This window comes from Pongo pygmaeus, chromosome 17, assembly GCF_028885625.2.
Source record: "Pongo pygmaeus isolate AG05252 chromosome 17, NHGRI_mPonPyg2-v2.0_pri, whole genome shotgun sequence".
In the NCBI taxonomy this organism is placed as follows: Eukaryota; Metazoa; Chordata; class Mammalia; order Primates; family Hominidae; genus Pongo; species Pongo pygmaeus.
The window spans coordinates 5265455-5287005 of record NC_072390.2 but is presented as its reverse complement, the minus strand read 5'-3'; positions in this window follow the sequence as shown (position 1 = coordinate 5287005).

The window sequence follows — 21551 nt, the reverse complement described above, 5'->3', positions numbered from 1 at the left end:
ATGTGGAATGGAAAGTGGAATGGTACGTGGAACGGAACGTGGAATGGAATAGAATGTGATGTGGAATGCAATGGAAAGGAATGTGGAATGGATTGTAATGGAATGTGGAATGGAATGTGGAATGGAATGGAATTGAGTGCAATGGAATGCGTAATTGAATGGAATGCAATGGAATGTGGAATGGAATGGAATGGAATGTGGAGTGAAACGGAATGGAATGTGGAATGGAATAGAATATGGAATGGAATGAAATAGAATGGAATATAGAATGGAATGGAATGGAATTTGGAATGGAATGGAATGAAATAGAATGGAATATAGAATGGAATGGAATGGAATTTGGAATGGAATGGAATGCGGAATGGAATGGAATGGAATGGAATGGAATGTGGAATGGAATGGAATGGAATGTGGAAAGGAATTAAATGGAATGTGGATTGGAATGAAATGGAATGGAACGTGAAGTGGAATGGAACGCAATGTGGAATGGATTGGAATGGAATGTGGAATGGAATTTGGAATGGAATGGAACGGAATGTTGAATAGTATGGAATGGAATGGAATGTGGAATGGAATGGAATGTGGAATGGAATGTGGAATGGAAAGTAATGGAATTGAATATGGACTGCAATGTGGAATGGAATGGAATGAAATGTGGAATGGAATGGAGTGGAATGAGGAATGAAACATGAAATGGAATGGAATGGCATGTGGAATGGAAAGTGGAATGGTAGGTGGAACGGAACGTGGAATGGAATAGAATGTAATGTGGAATGCAATGGAATGGAATGTGGAATGGAATGTAATGGAATGTGGAATGGAATGTGGAATGGAATGGAATTGAGTGGAATGCAGAATGGCATGTGGAATGGAATGAATTGCCGAATGGAATGAGGAATGGAATGGAATGGAATGGAATGGGGAATGTAATGTGGAATGTAATGGAATGGAATGTAAAGTGGAACTTGGAATGGAATGGAATGGAATGTGGAATACAATGTAATGGAATGTGTAATGGAATGAAATGCAATGTGGAATGCAATGGAATGGAACATGGAATGGAAAGTGGAATGGAATGTGAAATGGTATGTGGAATGGAATGTAATGTATAACGGAATGGAATGGAATGGAATTTGGAATGAAGTGGAATGGAATGGAATATATAATGGATTGGAATATAATGTGGAATGGAATGGAATGTGGAATGCAGTGTGGAATGGAATGCAATGGAATATGAAATGGTATGTGGAATGCAATGGAATGGAATGCAATGAAATGTGGAAAAGAATGGAGTGGAATGTGGAATGGAAAGGAATGGAATGTGGAATGGAATGTGGAATACAATGAGGATTCGTAGAATCTGCCAGTCGACATTTGGAACGCTTTGAGGCCTATGCTGGAAAAGGAAATATCTTCACAGAAAAACTGGATAGAAGCATTCCTAGAAACTTGCTTGTGATTTGCGCATTCAAATCACAGAGTTGAAGCTTCCTTTTGATATAGCTGTTTTGAAACACTCTTTTAGTAGAATCTTTAAGTGGATATTTGGAGTGTTAGGAGGTCAACACTGGAAAAGAAAATATCTTCATATAAAAACTAGACGGAAGCATTCTCAGAAACTTCCCTGTGCTTTATGCATTCAAGTCACAGAGAGGAACCTTCCTTTTGAAAGTGCAGTTTTGAAACACTCTTTTTGTAGAATTTGCTAGTGGATGTTTGGAGCGATTTGAGGCCTATGCTGGAAAACGAAATATCTTCCCATAAAAACTAGACAGAAGCATTCTCAGAAACTACTTTGTGATGAGTGCATTCAACTCACAGACTTCAACCTTCATTTTGAAAGAGCAGTTTTGAAACACTCTTTTTGTAGAATCTGCACGTGGATATTTGGAGCGTTTTGAGGCCTTTGCTGGGAAATGAAATATCTTCACCTACAAATTACACAGAAGCATTCTCAGAAACTACTTTGCAATGTGTGCATTCACCTCACAGAGTTGAACCTGCTTTTGATAGAGCAGTTTGGAAACAGCCTTTTTGTAAAATCGGCAAGTGGATATTTGGAGCGATTTGCGGCCTATGCTGCAAAAGGAAATATCTTCACAGAAACCCTAGACCGAAGCATTCTCAGGAATTTCTGTGTGATGAGTGCATTCAACTCACGGACTTGTACCTTGCTTTTGATAGAACAGTTTTGAAACCCTCCTTTTGTAGAATCTGCAGGTGTTTATTTGGAGCGTTCTGATGCCTATGATGGAAAACGAAATATCTTCACATAAAAACGAGACAGAAGCATTCTCAGAACCTTCTGTGTGATGAGTGCATTCAACTCACACACTTGAACTTTCCTTTTGATAGAGCAGTTTTGAAACACCCTTTTAGTAGCATCTGTAATTGGATATTTGAAGGGTTTTTATGGCAATGCTGGAAAAGGAATTATCATCACATAAAAACTAGGCAGATGCATTCTCAGAAACTTCTTCATGATGAGTGCATTCAACTCACAGAGTTGAACGTTCCTTTTGATAGAACAGTTTTGAAACACTTTTTCAGTAGAATCTGCAAGTGGATATTTGGAGTGCTAAGAGGCCAACACTGGAAAAGGAAATATCTTCACATAAAAACTAGACAGAAGCATTCTCAGAAACTTCTCTGTGCTTTCTGCATTCAACCCATAGTTGAACCTTCCTTTTGATAGAAAAGTTTTGAAAATCTCTTTTCGTAGAATCTGCAAGTCGACATTTGGATGGCTTTGAGGCCTATGCTGGAAAAGGAAATATTTCACGTAAAAACTAGATAGAAGCATTCTCAGAAACCTGTTTGTGATGTGCACATTGAACCCACAGAGTTGAAGCTGCCTTGTGATATAGCTGTTTTGAAACACACTTTCAGTTGAATTTTCAAGTGGATATTTGGAATGTTAAGAGGCCAACACTGGAAAAGGAATTATCTTCACATAAAAACTAGATGGAAGCATTCTCAGAAACTTCCCTGTGCTTTATGCATTGAAGTCACAGAGAGGATCCTTCCTTTTGAAAGCGCAGGTTTGAAACATTCTTTTTGTAGAATATGCTGATGGATGTTTGGAGCGATTTCAGGCCTATGCTGGAAAACGAAATATCTTCCCATAAAAACTAGACAGAAGCATTCTCAGAAACTTCTTTGTGCTGTGTGCATTCAACTCACAGAGTTGAACCTGCCTTTTGATAGAGTAGTTTGGAAACAGTAATTTTGTAATATCTGCAAGTGGATATTTGGAGCGATTTGAGACCAATGCTGCAAAAAGAAATATCTCCACATAAAACCTAGACAGAAGCATTCTCAGAAACTTCTTTGTTATTTGGGGATTGACCTCACAGAGTTGAACCTTTCTTTTCATAGAGCAGTTCTGGAACACTTTTGTTGTGGAAACTGCAAGTGGATATTTGGTGTGATTGCGGCATATAGTGGAAAAGGAAATACATTCTGATGAAAACCGGATAGAACTGTTCTCAGAAACTTCTTTGTGCTCTGTGCATTCAACTCACAGACTTCAACTTTCCTTTTTAAAGAGCAGTTTGGAAAACACTCTTTTTGTAGAATCTGCAAGTGGATGTTTTGAGTGTTTTGAGGCCTTTGCTGGGAAATGAAATATCTTCACCTGAAAACTAGACAGAAGCTTCTCAGAAATTTCTTTGTGATGTGGCATTCAACTCACAGAGTTGAAACTTCCTTTTGAGATAGCTGTATTGAAACACTCTTTCAGTAGAATCTGCAAGTGGATATTTGGAGGGCTAAGAAGCCAACACTGGAAAAGGAAATATCTTCACATAAAAACAAGATGGAAGCATTCTCAGAAACTTCCCTGTGCTTTATGCATTCAAGTAACAGAGAGAAACCTTCCTTTTGAAAGCACAGTTTTGAAACACTCTTTTGTAGAATTTGCTAGTGGATGTTTGGAGCGATTTGAGGCCTATGCTAGAAAACGAAATATATTCCCATAAAAACTAGACAGAAGCATTCTCAGAAACTTCTTTGTGCTGTGTGCATCCAACTCACAGACTTTAACTTTCCTTTTGAAAGAGCAGTTTTGAAAACATTCTTTTTGTAGAATCTGCAAGTGGATATTTTGAGCGTTTTGAGGCCTTTGCTGAGAAATGAAATATCTTCACCTGAAAACAAGACAGAAGCATTCTCAGAAACTTCTTTGTGATGTGGCATTCAACTCACAGAGTTGAAGCTTCCTTTTGATATAGCTGTTTTGAAACACTCTTTCAGTAGAATATGCAAGTGGATATTTGGAGAGCTAAGAGGCCAACACTGGAAAAGGAAATATCTTCACATAAAAACTAGACGGAAGCATTCTCAGAAACTTCCCTGTGCTTTATGCATTCAAGTCACGGAGAGGAACCTTCCTTTTGAAAGCGCAGTTTTGAAACACGCTTTTTGTAGAATTTGCTAGCGGATGTTTGGAGTGGTTTGAGGCCTATGCTGGAAAACGAAATATCTTCCCATAAAAACTAGACAGATGCATTCCCAGAAACTTCTTTGTGCTGTGTGCATTCAACTCATAGAGTTGAACCTGCCTTTTGATAGAGTAGTTTGGAAACAGCCTTTTTGTAAAATCTGCAAGTGGAAATTTGGAGCGATTTGAGACCTATGCTGCAAAAAGAAATATCTCCACATAAACCCTAGAAAGAAGCATTCTCAGAAAATTCTTTGTCATTTGGGGATTGAACTCACAGAGTTGAACCTTCCTTTTCATAGAGCAGTTCCGCAACATTCTTGTTGTGGAAACTGCAAGTGGATATTTGGTGCACTGAGGCATCTAGTGGAAAGGGAAATACATTCAGATGAAAACTAGATAAAACCGTTCTCAGAAACTCCTTTATGATGTGTGCATTCTACTCACAGAGTTGAACATTCCTTTTGATAGAACAGTTTTGAAACACTGTTTTTGTGGAGTCTGCAAGTGGATATTTGGAGCGCTTTGTAGACTATGCTGGAAAAGGAAACATCTTCACATAAAAAGTAGATAGAAGCATTCTCAGAAACTTCTTTGTGATGTGTGCATTCAACTCACAGAGTTGAAGCTTCCTTTTGATATAGCTGTTTTGAAACACTCTTTCAGAAGAAGCTGCAAGTGGATATTTGGAGTGCTAAGAGGCCAACACTGGAAAAGGAAATATCTTCACATAAAAACTAGACAGAAGCATTCTCAGAAACTTCCCTGTGCTTTATGCATTCAAGTCAAAGAGAGGAAACTTCCTTTTGAAAGCGCAGTTTTGAAACTCTATTTTTGTAGGATTTGCTAGTGGATGTTTGGAGCGATTTGAGGCCTATGCTGGAAAACGAAATATCTTAAAATAAAAACTAGACAGAAGCATTCTCAGAAACTTCTTTGTGATGAGCGCATTCAACTCACACACTTGAACCTTCATTTTGAAAGAGCAGTTTTGAAACACTCTTTTTGTAGAATATGCAAGTGGATATTTTGAGTGATTTGAGGCCTTTGCTGGGAAATGAAATATCTTCAACTGAAAACTACACAGAATCATTCTCAGAAACTTCTTTGTGATGTGTGCATTTAACTCACAGGCTTGAACCTGCCTTTTGATAGAGCAGTTTGGAAACAGCCTTTTGTAAAATCTGCAGGTGGATATTTGGAGCGATTTTAGTCCTATGCTGCCAAAGGAAATATCTTCACAGAAACCCTAGACAGAAGCATTCTCAGGAACTTCTTTGTGATGAGTGCATTCAACTCACAGACTTGAACCTTCCTTTAGATAGAACAGTTTAGAAACACTCCTTTTGTAGGATCTGCAAGTGTTTATTTGGAGCACTTTGAGGCCTATGATGGAAAAGGAAATATCTTCACATAAAAAAGAGATAGAAGCATTCTCAGAACCTTCTGTGTGATGAGTGCATTCAACTCACACACTTGAACTTTCCTTTTGATACAGCAGTTTTGAAACACTCTTTTAGTAGCATCTGTAAGTCGAAATTTGGAGGGGTCTTATGCCAATGCTGGAAAACGAAATGTGATCACATAAAAACTAGGCAGAAGCATTCTCAGAAACGACTTCATGATGAGTGCATTCAACTCACAGAGTTGAACGTTCCTTTTGATAGAACAGTTTTGAAACACTCCTTTTGTAGGATCTGCAACTGTTTATTTGGAGGGCTTTGAGGTCTATGTTGGAAAAGGAAATATCTTCACATAAAAACTAGACAGAAGCATTCTCAGAGACTTCCCCGTGCTTTCTGCATTCAACTCACATAGTTGAACCTTCCTTTTGATAGAATAGTTTTGAAAAACTCTTTTCATAAAATCTGCACGTCGACATTAGGAACGTTTTGAGGCCTATGATGGAAAAGGAAATATCTTCACATAAAAACTGGATAGAAGCATTCTCAGAAACTTGCTTGTGATGTGCACATTCAACTCACAGAGTTTAAGCTTCCTTTTTATATAGCTGTTTTGAAACACTCTTTTAGTAGAATCTTAAATTGGATATTTGGAGTGTTAAGAGGTCAATACTGGAAAAGAAAATATCATCACATAAAAACTACACGGAAGCATTCTGAGAAACTTCCCTGTGCTTTATGCATTCAAGTCACAGAGAGGAACCTTCCTTTTGAAAGTGCAGTTTTGAAACACTCTTTTTGTAGAATTTGCTAGTGGATGTTCGGAGCGATTTGAGGCCTATGCTGGAAAACGAAATATCTTCCCATAAAAACTAGACAGAAGCATTCTCAGAAACTTCTTTGTGATGAGTGCATTCAACTCACAGACTTGAACCTTCATTTTGAAAGAGCAGTTTTGCAACACTCTTTTTGTAGAATCTGCAAGTGGATATTTGGAGCGTTTTGAGGCCTTTGCTGGGAAATGAAATATCTTCACCTGCAAACTACACAGAAGCATTCTCAGAAACTACTTTGCAATGTGTGCATTCAACTCACAGAGTTGAACCTGCTTTTTGATAGAGCAGTTTGGAAACATCCTTTTTGTAAAATCTGCAAGTGGATATTTGGAGCAATTTGAGGCCTTCACTGCAAAAGGAAATATCTTCACAGGAACCCTAGACAGAAGCATTCTCAGTAACTTGTGTGTGGTGAGTGCATTCAACTCACGTACTTGAACCTCCCTTTTGATAGAACAGTTTTGAAACACTCCTTTTGTAGAATCTGCAGGTGTTTATTTGGAGTGCTTTGAGGCCTGTGATGGAAAACGAAATATCTTCACATAAAAGTGAGACAGAAGCATTCTCAGAATCTTCTACATGATGAGTGCATTCAACTCACACACTTGGACTTTCCTTTTGATAGAGCAGTTTTGAAACACTCTTTTAATAGCATCTGTAAGTGGATATTTGAAGGGTTTTTATGGCAATGCTGGAAAAGGAAATATCATCACATGAAAACTAGGCAGAAGCATTCTGAGAAACTTCTTCGTGATGAGTGCTTTCAGCTCACAGAGTTGAACATTCCTTTTCATAGAGAAGTTTTGAAACACTCTTTCAGTAGAATCTGCAAGGGGATATTTGGAGTGCGAAGAGGCCAACACTGGAAAAGGAAATATCTTCACATAAAAACTAGACAGAGGCATTCTCAGAAACATGCCTGTGCTTTCTGCATTCAATCCACATAGAAAAGTTTTGAAAATCTCTTTTCGTAGGATCTGCAAGGCGACATTTGGAATGCTTTGAGGCCTATGCTGGAAAAGGAAATATCTTCACATAAAAACTAGATAGAAACATTCTCAGAAACTTCCCTGTGCTTTATGCATTCAAGTCACAAAGAGGAACCTTAATTTTGAAAGCACAGTTTTGAAACACTCTTTTTGTAGTATTTGCTAGTGGATGTTTGGAGCAATTTGAGGGCTATGCTGGAAAACGAAATATCTTCCCATAAAAACTAGACAGAAGCGTTCTCAGAAACTTCTTTGTGATGAGTGCATTCAACTCACAGACTTTAACTTTCGTTTTGAAAGAGCAGTTTTGAAAACATTCTTTTTGTAGAATCTGCAAGTGGATATTTTGAGCGTTTTGACACTTTTGCTGGGAAATGAAATATCTTCACCTGAACACTACAGAGAAGCATTCTCAGAAACTTCTTTGTGATGTGCACATTCAACTGACAGAGTTGAAGCTTCCTTTTGATATAGCTGTTTTGAAACACTCTTTCAGTAGGATCTGCAAGTGGGTATATGGAGTGTTAAGAGGCCAACACTGGAAAAGGAAATGTCTTCACATAAAAACTAGATGGAAGCATTCTCAGAAACTTCCCTGTGCTTTATGCATTCAAGTCATAGAGAGGAACCTTCCTTTTGAAAGCGCAGTTTTGAAACTCTCCTTTTCCAACATAGGCCTCAAAGTGCTCTAAATAAACACTTGCAGATTCTACGAAAACTGTGTAGAGTGCATTGGAGATTCCAATCCATTCCATTCCATTGCATTCTACTCGCAGAGTTGAACCTCCCTTTTGATAGAACAGTTTTGAAACACTCTTTTTGAAGAATCTGCAAGTGTTTACTTGAAGCGCTTTGAGGCCTAAGTTGGAAGAGGAAATATCTTCCCATAAAAATTAGATCGAAGCATTCTCAGAAACTTCTTTGTGATGAGTGCATTCTACTCACAGAGTTGAACCTTCCTTTGATAGAATAGTTTTGAAACACTCTTTTTGTAGAATCTGCAAGTGGATATTTTTGCGCTTTGAGGCCTATGTTGGAAAAGGAAATTTCTTCCCATAAAAACTAGACCGAAGCATTCTCAGAAACTTCTTTGTGATGAGTGTATTCTACTCACGGAGTTGAACCTTCCTTTTGACAGAACAGTTTTGAAACACTCTTTTTGGAGATTCTGCAAGTGTTTATTTGGAGCACTTTGAGGCCTATGCTGGAAAAGGAATTATCTTCACATAAAAACTAGACAGAAGCATTCTCAGAAACTTTTTCTGATGTGCGCATTCAACTCACCGAGTTGAACCTTCCTTTTGTAGAGCAGTTTTGAAACACTCTTTTTCTAGAATGTGAAATTGGATATTTGGATTGTTAGGGGGCCAACACTGGAAAAGGAAATACCTTCCCATAAAAACTAGACAGAAGCATTCTCAGAAACTTCTTTGTGATGAGTGCATTCAACTCACAGACTTTAACTTTTCTTTTTTGGAAGAGCAGTTTTGAAGCACTCTTTTTGTAGAATCTGCAGGTGGATATTTTGTGTGCTTTGAGGCCTAAGCAGCAAAAGGAAATACCTTCACGTAAAAACTAGACAGAAACATTCTCCAAAACCTCTTTGTGATGTGTGCATTCAAATAGCACAGTAGAACGTTCCTTTCCATAGTGCATTTTTGAAACACCCGTTTTGTAGAATTTGCAAGTGGATATTTGGAGAGATTTCAGGCCTATGCTGAAAAAGGGGATATCTTCACATAAAAACTAGATAGAAGCATTCTCAGAAAATTCTCTCTGCTTTATGCATTCAACTTACAGACTTGAAACATCCTTCTGAAAGAGCAGATTTGAAACACTGTTTTTGTAGAAACTGCAAGTGGATATTTGGAGCGTTTTGAGGCCTCCGCTGGAAAAGGAAATATCCTCACATAAAAACTAGACAAAAGAATTCTCTGAAACTCGTTATGATGAATGCATTCAGCTCACAGAGTTGAACTTTCCTTTTGATGGAACAGTTTTGAAACACTCTTTTTGTATAATCTGCAAGTGGATATTTGGAGAGCTTTGAGGCCTGTGCTGCAAAAGGGAATATCTTCACATAAAAACTAGATGGAAGCATTGTCAGACACTTCTCTGTGATGAGTGCATTCAACTCACAGAGTTCAACCTTCCTTTTTGTAGAATAGTTATGGAACACTCTCTTTGTAGAATCTACAAGGGATCATTTGGAGCACATTGAGGCCTACGCTGGAAAAGGAAGTATCTTCCCATAAAAAAATAAGCAGAATATTCTGAGATACTGTTTTGTGATGAGTGCATTCGACTCACAGACTTGAACCTTCCTTTTGATATAGCAGTTTTAAGACTCTCTTTTTGTAGAATCTGCAAGTGGATATTTGGAGCGCTATGAGGCCTACGCTGTAAAAGGAAATATCTTCACATAAAAACTATACAGAAGCATTCTCAGAAACATCTCTATGATGAGCGCATTGTACATACAGACTTGAACATTCTTTTTGATAGAGCAGTTTTGAAACACTCCTTTTGTAGAATTTGCAAGTGGATATTTGGTGTGCTTTGAGGCCTAATCTGGAAAAGGAAATATCTTCACCTAAAAACTAGACAGAAACATTCTCAGAAACTTATCTGGGATGAGTACATTCAACCAACAGAGTTGAACATTCCTTTTGATAGACTAGTTTTGAAACACACTTTTTGTAGAATCTGCAAGTGGATATTTGGAGGGCTTTGAGGCCTATGCTGGAAAAGAAAATATCTTCACCTAAAAACTAGACAGAAGCATTCTCAGAAGTTCCTTTGTGATGAGTGAATTCAACACACAGGGTTGAAAGTTCCTTTTGATAGAACAATTCTGACACAATCTTCTTGTAGTATCTGCAAGTGGATATTTGGATTGCTTGAGGCCTATGCTGGAGTAAGAAATAATTTCACATAAAACTACATTGAAGCATTCTCAAAAACGTCTTTGTGATGTGTGCCTTCAACTCACAGAATTGAAACTTCCTTTTGATAAAACAGTTTTGAAACACCATATTGTAGAATCTGCAAGTGGATAGTTTTAGCACTTTGAGGCCTAGCCTGGAAAAGGTTATATCTTCACATCAAAACCGGACAGAAGCACTCTCAGAAACTTCCGTGTGCTTTATGAATTCAACTCACAGACTTGAAACTTCCTTTTGATAGAACAGTTTGGAAACACACTTTTTGTAGATCCTGGAAGTGGATATTTGGAGCGCTTTGAGGTCTACGCAGGAAAAGGAAATACCATCACATAAAAGATATACAGAAGTATTCTCAGAAACTTCTTCGTGATGTGTGCATTCAACTCACAGAGTTGAACCCTGCTTTTGAAAGAGCAGTTATGAAACGCCCTTTTTGTAGGATCTGCAGGTGGATATTTTCGGCACTTTGAGGCCAATGCTGGAAATGGAAATATGTATTCATAAAAACTAGACAGAAGCATTCTCAGAAACTTCTCTATGTTTTATGATTTCAATTCACAGAGTTGAACCTTCCTTTTGATAGCGCAGTTTTGAAACGCTCTTTTTGTAGAATCCGCAAGTGGATTTTTGGAGCTCTTTGAAGACTATGCTGCAAAAGGAAACATCTTCATATAAAATTTGGACAGAGGCCTTTTCAGAAACTACTTTGTGATGAACGCATTCAGCTCACAGGGTTGCACCTTCCTTTTGATAGAACAGTTGTGAAGCACTCTTTTAGTAGAATCTGAAAGTGGATATTTGGAGCTCTTTGAAGCTTATGATGGAAAAGGAAATCTCTTCACAAAAAACCTAGACGGAAGTATTCTCAGAAACTTCATTGTGATGAGTGAGTTCAACTCACAGAGTTGAACCAAACTTTTGATTGAACAGTTTTGAAACACTCTTTTTGTAGAGTCTGCAAGTGGATATTTGGAATGCTTTGAGGCTTGTGCTCGAAAAGGAAATTTCTTCATATAAATACTAGACAGAAGCATGCTCAGAAACTTCTTTGTGATGAGTGCATTGTACTCACAGACTTTAAATTTCCTTTTGATAGAGCAGTTTTGAAACAGTCTTTTTGTAGAATATGCAAGTTTATATTTGGTGCGATTTGAGGGCTAAGCTGGAAAAGGAAATATCTTCACATAAAAACTGGACAGAAGTATTCTCCTATCTTCTTTGTGATGTGTGCATTAAACTAACCGAGTAGAACCTTACTTTTGATAGAGCAGTTTTGAAACACCTTTTTTGTAGAATCTGCAAGTGCATATTTGGAGCGATTTTAGGCCTATGGTGAAAAGGGGGATATCTTCGCATAAAAACTAGATAGAAGCATTCTCAGAAACTTCCCTGTGCCTTATGCATTCAACTCACAGCCTTAAAACTTCCTTTTGAAAGAGCAGATTTGAAACACTGTTTTTGTAGAAACTGCAAGTGGATATTTGGAGCGCTTTGAGGCCTACGCAGGAAAAGGAAATATCCCCACATTAAAAGTAGACAAAAGCATTCTCTGAAACTACTTTGTGATGAAGGCATTCACCTCACAGAGTTGAACCTTCCCTTTGATGGAACAGTTTTGAAACACTCTTTCTGTAGAATCTGCAAGTGGATATTTGGAGGGCTTTGAGGCCTATGCTGGAAAAGGAAATATCTTCACATAATAACTAGACGGAAGCATTCACAGAAACTTCTCTGTGATGAGTGCATTCAACTCACAGAGTTCAACCTTCCCTTTGGTAGAACAGTTATGAAACACTCTCTTTGTAGAATCTACAAGAGATTATTTGGAGCTCATTGAGGCCTATGCTGGAAAAGAAAGTATCTTCCCATAAAAACTAAGCAGAATCATCCTCAGAGATATTTTTGTAATGAGGGCATTCAACTCACAGACTTGAACCTTCCTTTTGATAGAGTAGTTTTGAAACACTCATCTTGTAGAATCTGCAAGTGGATATTTGGAGTGCTTTGAGGTTTATGCTGGAAAAGGAAATATCTTCACATCAAAACTAGACAGAAGCATTCTCAGAAATTTCTGTGTGATGAGTGCATTCAACTCACAGACTTGAACATTCCTTTTGAGAGAACAGTTTTGAAACATTCTTTTTGTAGAATCTGCAAGTGGGTATTTTGAGCGATTTGAGGCCTATGCTGCAAAAAGAGAAATCTTCACATAAAAACTAGACAGAAGCACTCCCAGAAACTTCCCCATGCTTCATGCATTCAACTCACAGACTTAAACCTTCCGTTAGATAGAACAGTTTTGAAACACTCTTTTTGTAGAATCTGCAATTGGATATTTGGAGCGATTTGAGGCCTATGATGAAAAAGCAAATATCTTCACCTAAAAACTAGATAGAAACATTCTCAGAAACTTCTTTGTGATGAGTGCATTCAACCCACAGAGTTGAAACTTCCTTTTTTTAGAACAGTTTTGTAACACTCTCTTTGTAGAATCTGAATGTGGATACTTGGTGCGCTTTGAGGCCTATGCAGGAAATGGAAATATGTTCTCATAAAAACTAAGCAGAAGCATACTCACAAAGTTCTTAGTGATGAGTGCATTCAACTCAGAGACTTAAATCTTCCTTTTGATATAGCAGTTTTAAGACTCTCTTTTTGTAGAATCTGCAAGTGGATATTTGGAGCGCTATGAGGCCTACGCTGCAAAAGGAAATATCTTCACATAAAAACTATACAGAAGCATTCTCAGAAACACCTCTATGATGAGCGCATTGTACATACAGACTTGAACATTCTTTTTGATAGAGCAGTTTTGAAACACTCCTTTTGTAGAATTTGCAAGTGGATATTTGGTGTGCTTTGAGGCCTAATCTGGAAAAGGAAATATCTTCACCTAAAAACTAGACAGAAACATTCTCAGAAACTTCTCTGGGATGAGTACATTCAACCAACAGAGTTGAACATTCCTTTTGATAGACTAGTTTTGAAACACACTTTTTGTAGAATCTGCAAGTGGATATTTGGAGGGCTTTGAGGCCTATGCTGGAAAAGAAAATATCTTCACCTAAAAACTAGACAGAAGCATTCTCAGAAGTTCCTTTGTGATGAGTGCATTCAACCCACAGGGTTGAAAGTTCCTTTTGATAGAACAATTCTGACACAATCTTCTTGTAGAATCTGCAAGTGGATATTTGGATTGCTTGAGGCCTATGCTGGAGTAAGAAATAATTTCACATAAAACTACATTGAAGCATTCTCAAAAACGTCTTTGTGATGTGTGCCTTCAACTCACAGAATTGAAACTTCCTTTTGATAAAACAGTTTTGAAACACCATATTGTAGAATCTGCAAGTGGATAGTTTTAGCAGTTTGAGGCCTAGCCTGGAAAAGGTTATATCTTCACATCAAAACCGGACAGAAGCACTCTCAGAAACTTCCGTGTGCTTTATGAATTCAACTCACAGACTTGAAACTTCCTTTTGATAGAACAGTTTGGAAACACACTTTTTGTAGAACCTGGAAGTGGATATTTGGAGCGCTTTGAGGTCTATGCAGGAAAAGGAAATACCATCACATAAAAGATAGACAGAAGTATTCTCAGAAACTTCTTCGTGATGTGTGCATTCAACTCACAGAGTTGAACCCTGCTTTTGAAAGAGCAGTTATGAAACGCCCTTTTTGTAGGATCTGCAGGTGGATATTTTCGGCACTTTGAGGCCAATGCTGGAAATGGAAATATGTATTCATAAAAACTAGACAGAAGCATTCTCAGAAACTTCTCTATGTTTTATGATTTCAATTCACAGAGTTGAACCTTCCTTTTGATAGTGCAGTTTTGAAACGCTCTTTTTGTAGAATCCGCAAGTGGATTTTTGGAGCTCTTTGAAGACTATGCTGCAAAAGGAAACATCTTCATATAAAATTTGGACAGAGGCCTTTTCAGAAACTACTTTGTGATGAACGCATTCAGCTCACAGGGTTGAACCTTCCTTTTGATAGAACAGTTGTGAAGCACTCTTTTAGTAGAATCTGAAAGTGGATATTTGGAGCTCTTTGAAGCTTATGATGGAAAAGGAAATCTCTTCACAAAAAACCTAGACGGAAGTATTCTCAGAAACTTCATTGTGATGAGTGAGTTCAGCTCACAGAGTTGAACCAACCTTTTGATTGAACAGTTTTGAAACACTCTTTTTGTAGAGTCTGCAAGTGGATATTTGGAATGCTTTGAGGCTTGTGCTCGAAAAGGAAATTTCTTCATATAAATACTAGACAGAAGCATGCTCAGAAACTTCTTTGTGATGAGTGCATTGTACTCACAGACTTTAAATTTCCTTTTGATAGAGCAGTTTTGAAACAGTCTTTTTGTAGAATATGCAAGTTTATATTTGGTGCGATTTGAGGGCTAAGCTGGAAAAGGAAATATCTTCACATAAAAACTGGACAGAAGTATTCTCCTATCTTCTTTGTGATGTGTGCATTAAACTAACCGAGTAGAACCTTACTTTTGATAGAGCAGTTTTGAAACACCTTTTTTGTAGAATCTGCAAGTGCATATTTGGAGCGATTTTAGGCCTATGGTGAAAAGGGGGATATCTTCGCATAAAAACTAGATAGAAGCATTCTCAGAAACTTCCCTGTGCCTTATGCATTCAACTCACAGCCTTAAAACTTCCTTTTGAAAGAGCAGATTTGAAACACTGTTTTTGTAGAAACTGCAAGTGGATATTTGGAGCGCTTTGAGGCCTACGCAGGAAAAGGAAATATCCCCACATTAAAAGTAGACAAAAGCATTCTCCGAAACTACTTTGTGATGAAGGCATTCACCTCACAGAGTTGAACCTTCCCTTTGATGGAACAGTTTTGAAACACTCTTTCTGTAGAATCTGCAAGTGGATATTTGGAGGGCTTTGAGGCCTATGCTGGAAAAGGAAATATCTTCACATAATAACTAGACGGAAGGGTTCACAGAAACTTCTCTGTGATGAGTGCATTCAACTCACAGAGTTCAACCTTCCCTTTGGTAGAACAGTTATGAAACACTCTCTTTGTAGAATCTACAAGAGATTATTTGGAGCTCATTGAGGCCTATGCTGGAAAAGAAAGTATCTTCCCATAAAAACTAAGCAGAATCATCCTCAGAGATATTTTTGTAATGAGGGCATTCAACTCACAGACTTGAACCTTCCTTTTGATAGAGTAGTTTTGAAACACTCATCTTGTAGAATCTGCAAGTGGATATTTGGAGTGCTTTGAGGTTTATGCTGGAAAAGGAAATATCTTCACATCAAAACTAGACAGAAGCATTCTCAGAAATTTCTGTGTGATGAGTGCATTCAACTCACAGACTTGAACATTCCTTTTGAGAGAACAGTTTTGAAACATTCTTTTTGTAGAATCTGCAAGTGGGTATTTTGAGCGATTTGAGGCCTATGCTGCAAAAAGAGAAATCTTCACATAAAAACTAGACAGAAGCATTCCCAGAAACTTCCCCATGCTTCATGCATTCAACTCACAGACTTAAACCTTCCGTTTGGTAGAACAGTTTTGAAACACTCTTTTTGTAGAATCTGCAATTGGATATTTGGAGCGATTTGAGGCCTATGATGAAAAAGCCAATATCTTCACCTAAAAACTAGATAGAAGCATTCTCAGAAACTTCTTTGTGATGAGTGCATTCAACCCACAGAGTTGAAACTTCCTTTTTTTAGAACAGTTTTGTAACACTCTCTTTGTAGAATCTGAATGTGGATACTTGGTGCGCTTTGAGGCCTATGCAGGAAATGGAAATATGTTCTCATAAAAACTAAGCAGAAGCATACTCACAAAGTTCTTAGTGATGAGTGCATTCAACTCAGAGACTTAAATCTTCCTTTTGATATAGCAGTTTTAAGACTCTCTTTTTGTAGAATCTGCAAGTGGATATTTGGAGCGCTATGAGGCCTACGCTGCAAAAGGAAATATCTTCACATAAAAACTATACAGAAGCATTCTCAGAAACACCTCTATGATGAGCGCATTGTACATACAGACTTGAACATTCTTTTTGATAGAGCAGTTTTGAAACACTCCTTTTGTAGAATTTGCAAGTGGATATTTGGTGTGCTTTGAGGCCTAATCTGGAAAAGGAAATATCTTCACCTAAAAACTAGACAGAAACATTCTCAGAAACTTCTCTGGGATGAGTACATTCAACCAACAGAGTTGAACATTCCTTTTGATAGACTAGTTTTGAAACACACTTTTTGTAGAATCTGCAAGTGGATATTTGGAGGGCTTTGAGGCCTATGCTGGAAAAGAAAATATCTTCACCTAAAAACTAGACAGAAGCATTCTCAGAAGTTCCTTTGTGATGAGTGCATTCAACCCACAGGGTTGAAAGTTCCTTTTGATAGAACAATTCTGACACAATCTTCTTGTAGAATCTGCAAGTGGATATTTGGATTGCTTGAGGCCTATGCTGGAGTAAGAAATAATTTCACATAAAACTACATTGAAGCATTCTCAAAAACGTCTTTGTGATGTGTGCCTTCAACTCACAGAATTGAAACTTCCTTTTGATAAAACAGTTTTGAAACACCATATTGTAGAATCTGCAAGTGGATAGTTTTAGCACTTTGAGGCCTAGCCTGGAAAAGGTTATATCTTCACATCAAAACCGGACAGAAGCACTCTCAGAAACTTCCGTGTGCTTTATGAATTCAACTCACAGACTTGAAACTTCCTTTTGATAGAACAGTTTGGAAACACACTTTTTGTAGAACCTGGAAGTGGATATTTGGAGCGCTTTGAGGTCTATGCAGGAAAAGGAAATACCATCACATAAAAGATAGACAGAAGTATTCTCAGAAACTTCTTCGTGATGTGTGCATTCAACTCACAGAGTTGAACCCTGCTTTTGAAAGAGCAGTTATGAAACGCCCTTTTTGTAGGATCTGCAGGTGGATATTTTCGGCACTTTGAGGCCAATGCTGGAAATGGAAATATGTATTCATAAAAACTAGACAGAAGCATTCTCAGAAACTTCTCTATGTTTTATGATTTCAATTCACAGAGTTGAACCTTCCTTTTGATAGCGCAGTTTTGAAACGCTCTTTTTGTAGAATCCGCAAGTGGATTTTTGGAGCTCTTTGAAGACTATGCTGCAAAAGGAAACATCTTCATATAAAATGTGGACAGAGGCCTTTTCAGAAACTACTTTGTGATGAACGCATTCAGCTCACAGGGTTGAACCTTCCTTTTGATAGAACAGTTGTGAAGCACTCTTTTAGTAGAATCTGAAAGTGGATATTTGGAGCTCTTTGAAGCTTATGATGGAAAAGGAAATCTCTTCACAAAAAACCTAGACGGAAGTATTCTCAGAAACTTCATTGTGATGAGTGAGTTCAGCTCACAGAGTTGAACCAACCTTTTGATTGAACAGTTTTGAAACACTCTTTTTGTAGAGTCTGCAAGTGGATATTTGGAATGCTTTGAGGCTTGTGCTCGAAAAGGAAATTTCTTCATATAAATACTAGACAGAAGCATGCTCAGAAACTTCTTTGTGATGAGTGCATTGTACTCACAGACTTTAAATTTCCTTTTGATAGAGCAGTTTTGAAACAGTCTTTTTGTAGAATATGCAAGTTTATATTTGGTGCGATTTGAGGGCTAAGCTGGAAAAGGAAATATCTTCACATAAAAACTGGACAGAAGTATTCTCCTATCTTCTTTGTGATGTGTGCATTAAACTAACCGAGTAGAACCTTACTTTTGATAGAGCAGTTTTGAAACACCTTTTTTGTAGAATCTGCAAGTGCATATTTGGAGCGATTTTAGGCCTATGGTGAAAAGGGGGATATCTTCGCATAAAAACTAGATAGAAGCATTCTCAGAAACTTCCCTGTGCCTTATGCATTCAACTCACAGCCTTAAAACTTCCTTTTGAAAGAGCAGATTTGAAACACTGTTTTTGTAGAAACTGCAAGTGGATATTTGGAGCGCTTTGAGGCCTACGCAGGAAAAGGAAATATCCCCACATTAAAAGTAGACAAAAGCATTCTCCGAAACTACTTTGTGATGAAGGCATTCACCTCACAGAGTTGAACCTTCCCTTTGATGGAACAGTTTTGAAACACTCTTTCTGTAGAATCTGCAAGTGGATATTTGGAGGGCTTTGAGGCCTATGCTGGAAAAGGAAATATCTTCACATAATAACTAGACGGAAGCGTTCACAGAAACTTCTCTGTGATGAGTGCATTCAACTCACAGAGTTCAACCTTCCCTTTTGTAGAACAGTTATGAATCACTCTCTTTGTAGAATCTACAAGAGATTATTTGGAGCTCATTGAGGCCTATGCTGGAAAAGAAAGTATCTTCCAATAAAAACTAAGCAGAATCATCCTCAGAGATATTTTTGTAATGAGGGCATTCAACTCACAGACTTGAACCTTCCTTTTGATAGAGTAGTTTTGAAACACTCATCTTGTAGAATCTGCAAGTGGATATTTGGAGTGCTTTGAGGTTTATGCTGGAAAAGGAAATATCTTCACATCAAAACTAGACAGAAGCATTCTCAGAAATTTCTGTGTGATGAGTGCATTCAACTCACAGACTTGAACATTCCTTTTGAGAGAACAGTTTTGAAACATTCTTTTTGTAGAATCTGCAAGTGGGTATTTTGAGCGATTTGAGGCCTATGCTGCAAAAAGAGAAATCTTCACATAAAAACTAGACAGAAGCACTCCCAGAAACTTCCCCATGCTTCATGCATTCAACTCACAGACTTAAACCTTCCGTTTGGTAGAACAGTTTTGAAACACTCTTTTTGTAGAATCTGCAATTGGATATTTGGAGCGATTTGAGGCCTATGATGAAAAAGCAAATATCTTCACCTAAAAACTAGATAGAAGCATTCTCAGAAACTTCTTTGTGATGAGTGCATTCAACCCACAGAGTTGAAACTTCCTTTTTTTAGAACAGTTTTGTAACACTCTCTTTGTAGAATCTGAATGTGGATACTTGGTGCGCTTTGAGGCCTATGCAGGAAATGGAAATATGTTCTCATAAAAACTAAGCAGAAGCATACTCACAAAGTTCTTAGTGATGAGTGCATTCAACTCAGAGACTTAAATCTTCCTTTTGATATAGCAGTTTTAAGACTCTCTTTTTGTAGAATCTGCAAGTGGATATTTGGAGCGCTATGAGGCCTACGCTGCAAAAGGAAATATCTTCACATAAAAACTATACAGAAGCATTCTCAGAAACACCTCTATGATGAGCGCATTGTACATACAGACTTGAACATTCTTTTTGATAGAGCAGTTTTGAAACACTCCTTTTGTAGAATTTGCAAGTGGATATTTGGTGTGCTTTGAGGCCTAATCTGGAAAAGGAAATATCTTCACCTAAAAACTAGACAGAAACATTCTCAGAAACTTCTCTGGGATGAGTACATTCAACCAACAGAGTTGAACATTCCTTTTGATAGACTAGTTTTGAAACACACTTTTTGTAGAATCTGCAAGTGGATATTTGGAGGGCTTTGAGGCCTATGCTGGAAAAGAAAATATCTTCACCTAAAAACTAGACAGAAGCATTCTCAGAAGTTCCTTTGTGATGAGTGCATTCAACCCACAGGGTTGAAAGTTCCTTTTGATAGAACAATTCTGACACGATCTTCTTGTAGAATCTGTAAGTGGATATTTGGATTGCTTGAGGCCTATGCTGGAGTAAGAAATAATTTCACATAAAACTACATTGAAGCATTCTCAAAAACGTCTTTGTGATGTGTGCCTTCAACTCACAGAATTGAAACTTCCTTTTGATAAAACAGTTTTGAAACACCATATTGTAGAATCTGCAAGTGGATAGTTTTAGCAGTTTGAGGCCTAGCCTGGAAAAGGTTATATCTTCACATCAAAACCGGACAGAAGCACTCTCAGAAACTTCCGTGTGCTTTATGAATTCAACTCACAGACTTGAAACTTCCTTTTGATAGAACAGTTTGGAAACACACTTTTTGTAGAACCTGGAAGTGGATATTTGGAGCGCTTTGAGGTCTATGCAGGAAAAGGAAATACCATCACATAAAAGATAGACAGAAGTATTCTCAGAAACTTCTTCGTGATGTGTGCATTCAACTCACAGAGTTGAACCCTGCTTTTGAAAGAGCAGTTATGAAACGCCCTTTTTGTAGGATCTGCAGGTGGATATTTTCGGCACTTTGAGGCCAATGCTGGAAATGGAAATATGTATTCATAAAAACTAGACAGAAGCATTCTCAGAAACTTCTCTATGTTTTATGATTTCAATTCACAGAGTTGAACCTTCCTTTTGATAGTGCAGTTTTGAAACGCTCTTTTTGTAGAATCCGCAAGTGGATTTTTGGAGCTCTTTGAAGACTATGCTGCAAAAGGAAACATCTTCATATAAAATTTGGACAGAGGCCTTTTCAGAAACTACTTTGTGATGAACGCATTCAGCTCACAGGGTTGAACCTTCCTTTTGATAGAACAGTTGTGAAGCACTCTTTTAGTAGAATCTGAAAGTGGATATTTGGAGCTCTTTGAAGCTTATGATGGAAAAGGAAATCTCTTCACAAAAAACCTAGACGGAAGTATTCTCAGAAACTTCATTGTGATGAGTGAGTTCAGCTCACAGAGTTGAACCAACCTTTTGATTGAACAGTTTTGAAACACTCTTTTTGTAGAGTCTGCAAGTGGATATTTGGAATGCTTTGAGGCTTGTGCTCGAAAAGGAAATTTCTTCATATAAATACTAGACAGAAGCATGCTCAGAAACTTCTTTGTGATGAGTGCATTGTACTCACAGACTTTAAATTTCCTTTTGATAGAGCAGTTTTGAAACAGTCTTTTTGTAGAATATGCAAGTTTATATTTGGTGCGATTTGAGGGCTAAGCTGGAAAAGGAAATATCTTCACATAAAAACTGGACAGAAG